Raw genomic sequence first — 12,689 nt, 5'->3', positions numbered from 1 at the left:
CACACACACACACACACACACACACACACACACACACACACACACACACACACACACACCTCAGCCTGGCCAAATGGCTCCAGACGAATCGCTCAAACGAAAATATTTACCGAGGCTGTTTGGCCAGAAAGTCAAATCAGCATATTTTGGACCTTTGCTAAAGCCCTGTGCCTGAGAACACAGAGGGTTCTGGAGGCTAAAAGGGGGAGTGGGTGGGGGGTGGGGGGCAGCTGGGGTACTGGCACTGGTAGCTGCCCCATCTGCGCTCAGAGATAACCTGCTCCAAGATTCTTGACAAGGAGAAGAACACCCCCCCCAAGCAAAGGAGAGCGGGTGGCCATCTATGGAGTTATCGCTACAGTTGAAACAGAGGGAGTACTAACAGGAGGCGTTTGTATGAGTCACCTGCGACCGAACGAGTTGCAGGTGGTATTGTTTCAGCTGGTGGGTGGCCATTGTGTACTCTAGGTAAGACCTGTCTGGATGAATGAGTGCTGTTCATTGGGCGGCTTGTCCGGGCAGTTTGGGCTAATCACCTTATATGTTTTAAGGATTGACATTAAGAAAAGTGATCACAATACAAAGCACTCCCGAGCCCATTTATTTAAAATGAGGCCAGACATGCATTGTTATTCCTGCTGTTATTAACGACATATTCATGGTGTGTTTTCCCTGGGTGAAATACAGTGAATCAGACTCAACATTAACAAATGGCTTTATGAAAAGGTCATCATACGTTGTTTTAAACAATCATTTTAATTTGTTCTGTTTTAGTTAGAGATGAATGCACTGATCATGAAAACATACATTCTCTTCTACCCAGAGTCATCCATCATAAATGTCAATAAATACTCTACTACAACTCCCCCAAAAAACTCAACTATATCACCCTCTTTTGATTCCCATTTCAGCCTGCAAAGTCCCTCATGTTTACATGCCGGGTTTAAATAAATACGTGTTGGGCCCCCAACTAAAAGAAATACACACAATGAGCAATGTGGTAAACATCCACGCGAACAGGCTTTTAGACTCTTCATAGTCATGCAAATCTGCTTAATGAGAGCATGTGTAGTATTTGGGGCGGGAGGGATGGCTGCTTAAACAGAGAGAAGTCCTTGTGTGTGTGCTTAGCATTGGTAATGCAGGTCAGCCATCACAGGAGCCCCTGATTTGCTTCCTTTTATATGCACACCGCCAAACTCATTCACTCCACATCTAACACTCCTTAACTATATACATTATAAATGTTGTGAGACTCCTGTCTTAGTGGATCCTTTAATCAGTGAGTTTCTTATGCATATATATAAAATCACAGCAATAAGGTGTGTGAGGGAGAAAATGAATTGGCAGTTAATGGGTCCAGAACAGTGGACCTCACAGTGCACGTGAACTGACAGCGTATTTACATACTTATTGAGGAGAAAATGAACCGTGGGCAATGAGGTAGAACTTAAGCAGGTTCAAATCATTTATTTACACGTTTATCTTTGACAAAGAGAACGTCTCATTTTGAGGAGAGAAATGATTACCCTCACCATCCCCCTGCCCAGTTTGTGTTGTTTAGCATATTGTAATGTGCAAGGGGTTAGCAAAGCTCTCTTAAAAATCCCAGCATGCTAGTTGAGTAGTTGAGTTGTTAGGGAACAGAAAGGTGAACTATATGTTTCATGCCTCCCTTCTGTGTCCAATGTTAGCATGTGTGAATGATAGCTTTGCTGTCTGTGTCATGTGCGATTTAATGCCTGTGTTAAGCCCTGTATTAGTTTAGTGTCATTGTTTACCATCAGTGTACTCGTTTGTGCAGAATGACACCTGTCTTTCCTGCCTGTATGCTCTTCCAAATAAAAGGTTTGCAGCCAAATGACATAGTGTGCGCTACTGTCTTCTTCGAAGAACAACCAATGCAATAATATTAATTCATATTCACAGAAATCTACTTTTGTTGCTGCACTTTGAAAAGTGCAGTCTTTGTCTGGGACAAAAAAAATCTTCAAACCTTTTTTCTGTTTTTTTTGATGGGTGTGTCTGTGGTTTCAGCAGGCAGCAGACACCCCCTTCATATTAGCATATTACAGTCAAAGACGTCTGCTCTTTCTCTCTCTCTCTCTCTCTCTCCCTGCTCCCCTCCATCCCTCTCTCTCTCTCTCTCTTTCTCTCTCTCTCTCTCTCTCCCTTTCTTCCTCTCTCTCTCTCTCTCAGGTTGATGATATCTCTCATGAGCTGCTGATGCAGCGCCGTGGCAATGATGGCGTTTGCATATCCACTACTGAGAGCGGAGGCCCCAGCTGCTCTCGCTCGCACATTAATTCTGATGATGACACACACAGAAAGACACACTCAAACACACTTTTACCCCCCCCCCCCCCCCCCCCCCCACTTCCTGTCCTCTTCAGGCCCATATGTAATCGAGAGGAGGGGTGGTGGTGGGGAGTGATGGGGGGAATAGATTGGGGCAATCACCTTATTTATTCTCTCCTAAAGCAAAGAAGCGCTGGCTCCGAAAACCACTAGTGCAATCTAGCGTCCGAGCCGAGATCTGTTTACTGATGAAGTGGAGGGTAAAATATGCAATGTCAGAGCGAGCGCTCAGCGTTGGGCTAATCTGTTTGTCCTGCTATTTTCTGACCATTTAGAGGATCATTTCACATTAGCTGTATCAGTTGGGTATGTGAGCAAAGAAGGGGGGTTGGTGGGTAGGTAGATAGTCTAGTCTTTCTTGCATTTATTCATGTTGAGGTGAATAGAGTCATTAATGCAGGGGAGCACTGCTGGAAAACAAACAGTGATGCATCACGTTATTAATGCCCCTGAGTGCACGGCCACTTCTCCAGATCCCCCCCCCCCACCACCACCAACCAAACACACCCAGCCAGCTGTCCGCTCTAGTCAGGGTAAGAGGTTTCACACATGTGTCAGGAGGAGGAGGCCTTGTCCACCTACCCATCCACCGCATCGCCCGCCCCCCACCCCCACACACACACACACACACATACACATGCCTCATACATGGAGGCATAAGATCACTTGCACGGCTTTCATATGGAAAAACTAAAAAAAGCTGGAGGGGGTCAGTGCATTATTAATGTTTTAGTCAGAGGAGTGCAAGTGGCCACTAGGCAAACCCTCAGTGGTCATTACAAATGCTAATGCACACGTCCAGTGCGTTTCAGGCCTTTTGTGGTGGGTCACGGAGCTGGAATTGCACATAATTGGCGGGGAAATAACCCAGATGCCCAGACACATGTGTCAGCTGAAAGAGGTCTGAGTGATGGGTGAGAGAAATCACAATGGGAAGGGGGATAATTTCTGTCAATCTCATAATTTTTTTTCTTCATTTGCAAACAAAAGAGTTGCACTGCGTTTGCACTGCTAAAACAAAAGGCTACAACTGGAACTGAGAGGGAAATACAGAGAAAGAGTGAGAGAGAAATGTTATACCTCTGCTTATAAAACCGCCATACATACAATATATATCCCAGTAAAAAAAGACAAGCTTTGAAAAGAATGGGGCTTGTTTTTAATGCTGTTACCCGATGTCGGCATCAAACGTATCTTTGTAGTGCAGCACACACTGAAGTGAGCATACAGAAGTGCAGACAACAAAGTTCTCACATAACAAAGACATGTGGCCTGTCTACTAATGCCTCACTTGCAGTGCCGTGGACGACATCAAAGACAAACATCAGAGATGGTGTTTGTCAGATGCGTTCCCAAACTTCTAGAATGTTCTCCGCCCGAGCGACCATCTCACCCATCTCTGGGAAGCGTCATAACACACATGAAAAAGCTCATCACCTAGCTCACTTCCCAAAACCACGGCAGCGAATTCACAGTCGGCCTGCAGCACCGAAAACAGGAGGTGTGAGGATCTGTTTGTCGGAATGCTCTCAGTCTCTCACAGAGCGTTTTTTGGGACGTTGTGATGACAGCGTAATCCTGGGCCTCGCCGGAGATAAAAGTGTGGCGAGTCAACTGTGAGTGGAGTGTGGCGTGGGATGCGACGACAGCTCTCACCCCCCTTGGGCTAACAACAGGATAGGCCTCAGACACCTCGCTTCCCACCCAAACAGGGGCAGTTATGGCTTATCTCTGTTGAGTCTCTGGAATGTTTCGTCAGGTTGACAGTTATGCCTTCTTCTTGTGAGGTTTCACCACTGAGTCACCCAAACAGAGCTTGACCAGTGGCACCTCCTGCTCCCACATAACTGAGAGGGCTTCAGGAAAAACAGATTAGGATGATGGTGTTTGTAAAAAACACATTATATTTACTGTCACGTGAAGGGCAGAGTAATCTGTGTGTGCCGTTTCAATGAAATGAAACAAAAAAAACATGGATTTCCTGGTTCCTTCACCGGTTGTGGAAGTATTCAAATATCTCTCAGATTTTAACAAGTTGAAACAGCGCAAGCTGGAGAATCTCAGGAAGGATGAACTGAGCCTTGACCTTTGTCTTCCTCTAGGGTTGTTCACAAACCCGCTTAAAAGCCTGTTCAACAGTTCACTTAATAATCCATTCGGTGCTGCAGGAGTTTCAGAAGACAGCTTTCTTTAAAGCAAATTACTCACTCAATCTTGCTCTATGTCTATCTAGAGTTGTGGTTCTAACAGGGCTTTTTAAATCAGAATCAGGCAATTAACACAAAAGACTAATTCAGTGTTTGTATATGACTGTTATAAAGCTACAGTCTGGACAAGATGTACTGATGATAGATATAATGTTCCAAATGATCTATAAATAGATGTAATCGGAATCTAAAAGAAAACAAATGTCACACCTAGAGCACAACTATTCAGCTTTCTCGGGCCGCACAATGATGATGACAGCCGGAGATGTCAGCACAGTTCCCTGTGTGATGAATGCCCATCTGAAAGCCAACATGTCATTGCAGGGTCAAACTAGTCATTTAAATGGGTTAAGAATGATTCAAGGGAGCTAATTATGGACCTGTTTCAGCTACATTGCTGGTGACCTTCCAATTAGAGCCAAGAGCAAGGGACAGACTGGAGGAGGTGGGTTGGTTGAGTGGGGTGGGGAGGAAGGTTTCTTTCACTTAATTTGAAGGATGTAACACGGCAGCTGGGAAGCCTTGTCCTAGTGACCTCTGCCGTATCAATCTGTGACTTGAAGCAGATATCCAATCGTATGTGCGAGACATGCTACTAGACCATCCATAAGGCGACATATAAAAGAAGAGATCATATGAAATATGAGCGGTAAGGGAGGCGTGGGCTGGGAAGATTCCGTAGCTCCAGGGGGCCATGAATCATGCGGGGAAGCTCATTGTAGCATATCCCCAGATATAACACACTCATAATGATAACCTCAGCTGAGCCATCCTTTATTCTTGACGGCATAATGGAGGCTTCCATGGTTACCTCAGATACGCTTTGCTGCACCGCACTCTTTGATGTGGCTGGTGAAACACATGTAGCGTAATGATGCTGCCATCTTACCTTCCATTATGATAGGTATGAGATGTGAAATATGGATCCATAAAATTCAAATATTTGCCATGAAATGTGTTATAAGTGTTCTACTACTATTATAAAAAATATAAACTTTTGTTTCTGCTGTGCTAAAATCTGATCTAATTATTGACAGAAGCGATTGCTAGTCGATAACCATTGGGTGTATCTAAATTGGCTTATCTGATTTGTTCAACTATGAACAGGTTGATACTGTGGTGCAACTACAAATGTTTTGAGGGGTATGCATCCATATTGCCCCCCAGAAAAAAAGGTCAAAACCAACAGGAAGGGATTGTGGAGGTCATTCCTTTATCTGTTATTGTTGGAAGGCTCTTCACTAGCCTATGAAGTTCAAATTCAAGGTTGTTTTAGTAGCAAGACTTTACACACAATGGCAAAACAGTAGAATGACCTATAACCAGTGGTGTAGTGGTCCCTGGAGAAGTGGGTATACTCTTAATTTTTTTAAGCAGCCCATACAGCACAGGATAAACGGCCTGTTTTGAGAAGTGGGTATACGCGATGCTGACAGAAAAATAAGTGGGTATACTCCGTATAGCTGCGTATACCCTGGACTACACCACTGCCTATAACTGTAGACTAATGATGAAAAACACAACTGAGAAAAGAGGTAAAAATTCAGTAATGTGGAAACACACAATGGGAGACCTCATCTGATCATTGTCTCTCAGTAGCAGGCTGCAACACAGGCGTACTGGGCAGTGAGAGGTGCACGGCGCCCTTCTCACAGTAACAGTCTTTTAATGTACAAGAATTTGTAAGTTGAATGTGTGAGATTTGTTGAAATATTGAGCTCTGTCAACTATCACTTTTCTAGAATATTCTTTTCACCAATGACTGAAATTAACCAGCCATTATTTAACAACTTCACGTATTTAATATATTCACTTTAATATTGTTTTTGAAATAATTGAGACAACCTTTTACAGCTGTATATTAGATATTTCTACCTTATGTTACCTGCTCTCTTCACCTGTGTTTTTCTCTGTGCTCTGTGCTCTCCATTCACATATATTGATCAAGGGCAATATGTTGATATACAACGTTGTGGAATCTTTTTCTGACTGAGCCGTGTACTTAGAGATGTTTTGACAACTCAAACTTTAATGTCTGACACCTTTTAGATTTCAGACTCTAATACATGGTCAGACTCTCTGTGCATTGGACCACAGCAAAGCACAAAGTTAAAAGGCTTTATGTTTTTGGGGGACATAAGTTTGCAAGCTTTCAGGATTTGATAATCAGTGCTCAACGTAGTTGTTGGTGTAGTCTGACATTTAAAACCTCCCTGTTCTCATTCATCCACATACAATTCTTTCATTCCTTCACCTGCCTTTTCCTTGCCTCTTTTCTTTTTCTAGTCTGCGCTGCTTTCCAACTTTACTCTCTTCCGGGATCTTGAGTTAATAAACATCTTCTTTCCAATTACCTATTACAGTAAACTCTCAGCATTGCTATAGTCATTGGAGCCAATCACCGAGCTAGCCTACACATTCTTAGCCGTGTGGTAGGCTATGTTTACAACACAGTTTGTGACAATTTTAAAATAAAATGTGAAAGATAAATTAATGACAAAGAAGCTTCCTATTATTATGAAACTTGTATACAAGTTAAAGCATCTTTGGGTAATTGGAAAAGTCTAAGGTATTATTATATATTACATTATTAAATACACATTTTTAGCCCACCATTGTTTCGCTCCTTTGTGTTGTTCCCTATGTGCTGCATATGCTGCATATCCCCGTTTGCTCCATTGGCAGGATCTAGGAAACCTGCCTGCACCACTGTCACATTTGCATTGTATCAGCAGTGGGTTGGCCAGCGCTCACTGTCCCCCTGTGGCCTCCCCCCTGGGAGAGACGGTGACATTGAAAATGGAACGAGGGACAGGTGAAGGAGCCCTTCGATTGATCCGAGCCCTAAACTGAAAACTGCACAAACAAAAGGAAGCCATCTCTCTGAGTGCCCTTTGACCAAAGCGCATAAATTGCCCTGGGTTTATCTGACCTCTCCAAGGCCTGTGGCTTATTTTTTCTTTTTTTCTCCTAGTCTGTCAGTGTGGCCCGTTTTCATCACGTGGGTCAGAGATCAATACAACTCAAGTGCAATACAAATGCTTCTCCTGCTGATGTGGGAGATTGGTGGGGGAGGTGGTGGGGAGAGCGAAGGGTTTCTCCTGAAAAGAAGTCCTGTCTCCTTCAGATGTAGGAAATCTCTTGTGTGTCAGTGCATTAATGAGTAGGCCCCAGGTATGACTACATTGTAATGGCCTCTTTGTTCTTGGACTGGGCCGAAGCCTGTGTGTGTGGCTTCCTCAGCTCAGCGAACCACGTGGAGAGTGAGTGGCTGTCAAAGTCTGCTAGTTTTAATTAGACAAGTCTCCTTCAAGACTTATGTGGATTGCGTGACCTCGGCTCTGTCCTAAGTTAATTTCCCTGGTCAACACATCACCCATACAAAGAGTGTGCTGCATAATGCATCTCACTGAATGCATTTCTGTTTTGAAAGGCCTTCATTTTGAACAATGGCTGAATCTAAAGCAAAATGTGAGTAAATACCTAATGCTGATTAACATGTCGGATCCATTCCCCCTACTGATGCAGCACAAAGAACAAAAATGTATGTTGCTTTGTGGAAATTGGAGATTAGCTGAGGCAGATGAGTCGCACATTGTGCGGGAATGAAACTTCTTTCATGTGCCACAGCAACAAGAGAACAAAGTCACAAGTCTCAATGAAAGAGACATTCACCTTTGTCAAAAAAATGACATTGTGATTATGCTTTTGTGGGAAAAGAAATTGATGAACAGTCATCCAGGCAGACAGACACACACACACACACACACACGTGGAGTACCTGCAAGACAAATCTCTCAGTGTGAAAGAAAAGTCTGGGAGACAGACAGCACGCCCCCCCCCCCCCCCAATCACTCACTGAAACGGAGGGGGGCACAGCAACCAAGGTCAAACCGAAAAATAAATGAAGCCCCTGGATGCTCTTAAAATCCAACAGTGCCATCATTAATTTCCACCTGCATCCTGAGCGCTCTTTTAATTGTGCTTCCTCTCTGACAGCATGACAGATCCGCTGGGTGTCTGATGCTCACGGCTGCCGGCGTGACAAGCAGGGAAAGGGCGGGGGAGCGGGATGGCAGAAAAAGAGAGAGATGGAGGGGGACAGAGAGAGGAGGAGGAGGAGGAGGAGGAGGAGGAGGAGGAGGAGAGAGAGGCAGAGAAGAGGGTGACTTAGAGAGGTAAGGGACAGGAACAACAGTGAGGCAATTGGAGATGCTATCTGGTGGGAGTGATTTTTATTCAAATATTCTTGTCTCATTAGGGGTTTTTATTCTCTCTCCCTCTCTCTCTCACACACACACACAGTCACACACAGACACACACACACACACAGACACACACACACACACACACACACAAACTCTCTCTCTCTCCTTCGAGTCTGATTTGCACATTACTGAGCACAGCAGTGGAGGACAGTTGGGGCTGGAGCAAGTGTCAGAACATGTCTGAGTCTCTGAGCGTATGCGCAATTAAGTGTGTGTGTGAGTAAGTGCTCTGTGTTTGCCTCTGTGTATATGTGTGTGTGCTCTGTGTCTGTGTCCGTGTCTGTGTATATGTGTGAGTGCTCTGTCTGTCTCTGTGTGTATGTGTGCCAGAGTGTATATTTGTAAGTGTGCCAGAGGCACATTAGTGTGTGTGTGACTATGTGTTTGTGTGACTGTGAGTGTGTGTGTGTGTCTGTATGAGTAGGGTTGTACACTGGCACTGAAATGTATGTCTAGCTGTGTGTGCCTGTCCGTCAGGGTGGTGTGTGTGTGTGTGTCTGTCTGTCTGAGTGTGTATGGATATGTGTGCCAATGAGTGCATCTGTCTGAGTTGGAGTTGAAGTAAGAATATGTGTTTCTGTCTGACTGTATATGCATGTCTGTGTGTCTGTGTGTCTCTGTGTGTGTGAGTGTGTGTGTGTGTGTGTGTGTGTGTGTGTCTGTATCTCTCCTGAGGCCTCAGCCAGATCTGCATGGCAGACAGAGGATCAGAGCGAGCGAGGCCCCCTGTCTCGGGGAAGTTAGTCATCCTGCACAAACACCGCCCCGCTGATTAATGGGCCGCCCGCGTGCTCCAAATTGTGGAGTTTGAATAATTTCGCAGATAATTGTGCAGGAGGATGATCAATAGCGGATCTGTGGAGGGGCCGTCCACCATTGATTTTTCTATGTCCGCAATTTGGCTTGGAGAAAACCCAAGGATGAAAGAGAGGGTCCGGGTGCTCAGATGGTGGCGGTGTCACAGGTTGACATCCGAGGGCAATGAAAAGTGGATGCATAAAGGCGGCACAGCTGCTCACGCGACAGAGACAGAGGAAGCTCCCTCGACTCCTTCTTCACACACTGCCAAACCACCGCTCTTGCAAGCATGACATTAAAAACTCCTCATTTACATGCTGTTTCATTCATCTATTCCATGATTTGTGGGTTCCTCTAGGGGCAACCTGGAAAGTCCTTGTGCATCACTGAGAATTTTGAGAAACTGCAGAAGAAGAGGAAGAGGGTTACTGTGTGCAGTCGGCAGACTAAGGGACAGAAGGCAGCAGGTGTCCTAAAGAGCTTTTCCTCAGCTGAGAGAGAGAGGCACCTAGGGGAATGGAGTTGAATGGAAAGGAGGATAACAGGCAGGAAAATAGGTGAGGTGAAGACAGGATAGGAGAGGAGAGGGAAGGTAGGGGCATGGGGAGAAGAGGGGGAACAAAGGAGATAGAGAAGAACTGTAATGAACAAGGAGGGGAAGGATTTAGAGTGGAGGGGGGAAAAGAGAGAGGAGAGAAAGTGGACGGACTCTAGAGGAGTGGGGTGAGGAGGGAGGAAGCGAACGAGAGGAGACAGGAGATTTCATCCCACGTGCGGCTGCACCTCCTCTTTCCATTCCTTCCACCTGGTGGGGAGGAGGAGACGGGGAGACGTCAACGTCGCCGTCGGCAGCTGAGGCCTGATCAAAGCGCCGCCCCCTGTGGTGCAGCAGCTGACGGTGGCCTTCCTCTCCTTCCTGCCCCAGCTGCCCGAGCCAGACTCACGGAGAGCACGCGGGCCGACTCAGAACCGAGCTGAGAACGCAGACAACACAGCGCCGGACCAAACACCAAAGCGGGGAAAAGGCCGAGGCAGGAACTTCGGCCTGTAAGAATCATTAGGGACGCCACGGCTTTTCCGAGCGACTTAGCATGAAGACATCCCTGACACATCAGGTCCTCTGGGGCCAGAGGATCAGGGTAGCTCTGGGTACACGGAGGGATGATTTCATGGGGTGTAAGGAGACGTAGACAGCTGCATAAAGAGTTTTGTCTCAGCCATCCAAAACATGTCTTAAGCTCAGCCAACCCTCGCAGTGCAGTTTTACAACTGATTAGAGGTGAAGATAGCAATATTTCTTAAATCAAATAGTCAATTAGTTCTTGTATGTATAACTCTATTAATTATGAAAATGTTAATATAAGTGGTATTACAATAAAACCTCCCCCATTAAAACACATTTTTCTATAAAGAAAGTCAATATATTCCCACAGGTATACAACAATGCCTATTAATAACATGATGGAATGGAAAATGGGTAGAGATGGAGGAAGAGGGAAACAGGATTTTTCGAGTTGAGAACAGAACTTGTTTTTGAGATTCTTTCCATTAGACATACTCAGGGAAATCCCCTGAAGGATGCACTCATTTGGACGCATGCTAATGGCTGCTGGCTCTCTCTGTCGTTCTTTCTTTCTTTCTTTCTCGCTCTCTCTATCTCTCTCTCTCTCTCTCTCTCTCTCTCTCTCCCTCACACACACACACAGGCACGCAGCTGCAGTCAGAATGGCCCTGCCAGATGAACCATTTCCCAGAAGGCTTAGGGAGTGAAGCGCCAGGCACGGTGCATTAGGCCGAGCAGGAGTCTAACTGCAGGACATTGTTCAGACCAGAAACAAATTAATGGACAGGGCTGAAACATGTGCCACCATTCCTGATCAGATGGTAATTTCATGCAAGAGGTCTGCGGAGAGCACCGGTGGCACCCGGATCCCCGACTGATTAGACTGAGTTGAGTGCAGAAAAATTAACTGACCGAAATTAATCAACTGACGTAATTCTCCAAATCCTGTGCACAATGCAGATGGCTAAAACAATTAATGGAAGGTAAAAGTGCCAAGAGACCAGTTTTTTTGTATGTTATTGTGGAAGAGCTCAATACATCTTCCTCCTTCTGGGAAGTTAGTTGCTCAATATTTGGCCTTTTCACTGGACTGTATAAATGTGACTTGCCACAGATGTTTGGTCCACAGCTGAGGTTTAATATTATAGCACTAAACAATCTGGCAAACATTTCCGTGCTTTTCTGGAACAGAATACGGCCTTGAATGTATCAGGGCGTATTAATTAACGTGTGTGACATCATAAGCTCTGCCTAAGAACATCACGTCAATGAAAAAGTACAAGAAGAACCTGCCTTCAAGAGCGATCTGCCAGCCACATCTAAAAATAGTTGTGACGGCCTCCAAAGCAAACAAACCATTAAACGTTCCTATCTCACTCATGGGACACATCAGGCCTAAACATCAGCGAGGTGTTGACATCTGTGTGTTTTATATGCATGACTCCTAATGTCAAATATAACACTATTCCTGAAAACCACCCTCACACACCCCCTTTCTACCAGACCCTGTCTCAGCACTTGCCAAATGAACTGCTTTAATTAAAGTTATAAATGTCCCCATGCACTGTAAAAATGTACAGTGTGGGTCAGGTTACTATAAGCGGGAAAAGGAAAGGAGCAGTCTGAGCAGAACACATTTGGCCCTGATCCGGCCCTGATCTGGCCCAGATCCATTCAACATCAGCTGAGAGCACAACAGAAAAACAAAACGGCAGTGGCAAACAAAGTTATCCTCACAAGCTGTGGATCACATAAGAGAACACAGCAAACCAAAGAGAGAGTATTTGTTTTCTTCAAAGAGACTTTCCATTTTTTTTTATTTTTGCACTGGTGGATGGAAAAAACTGGGCCAGAGCTGGCTCCCATCAACTAAAAGACCAGCTGGAAACACAACCAGCAGAACAGCAGCGGCAAACAAAGTAAGCCCCTCGAACCAAGGAAGAAAAAAAAAAAAGGTATTTGTTTTCCTGCGTTCCTGGGACGGTGGACACTGAA

This window comes from Sprattus sprattus (genome assembly GCF_963457725.1).
Source record: "Sprattus sprattus genome assembly, chromosome: 15".
In the NCBI taxonomy this organism is placed as follows: Eukaryota; Metazoa; Chordata; class Actinopteri; order Clupeiformes; family Clupeidae; genus Sprattus; species Sprattus sprattus.
Note: the sequence above shows the minus strand (reverse complement) of the source record.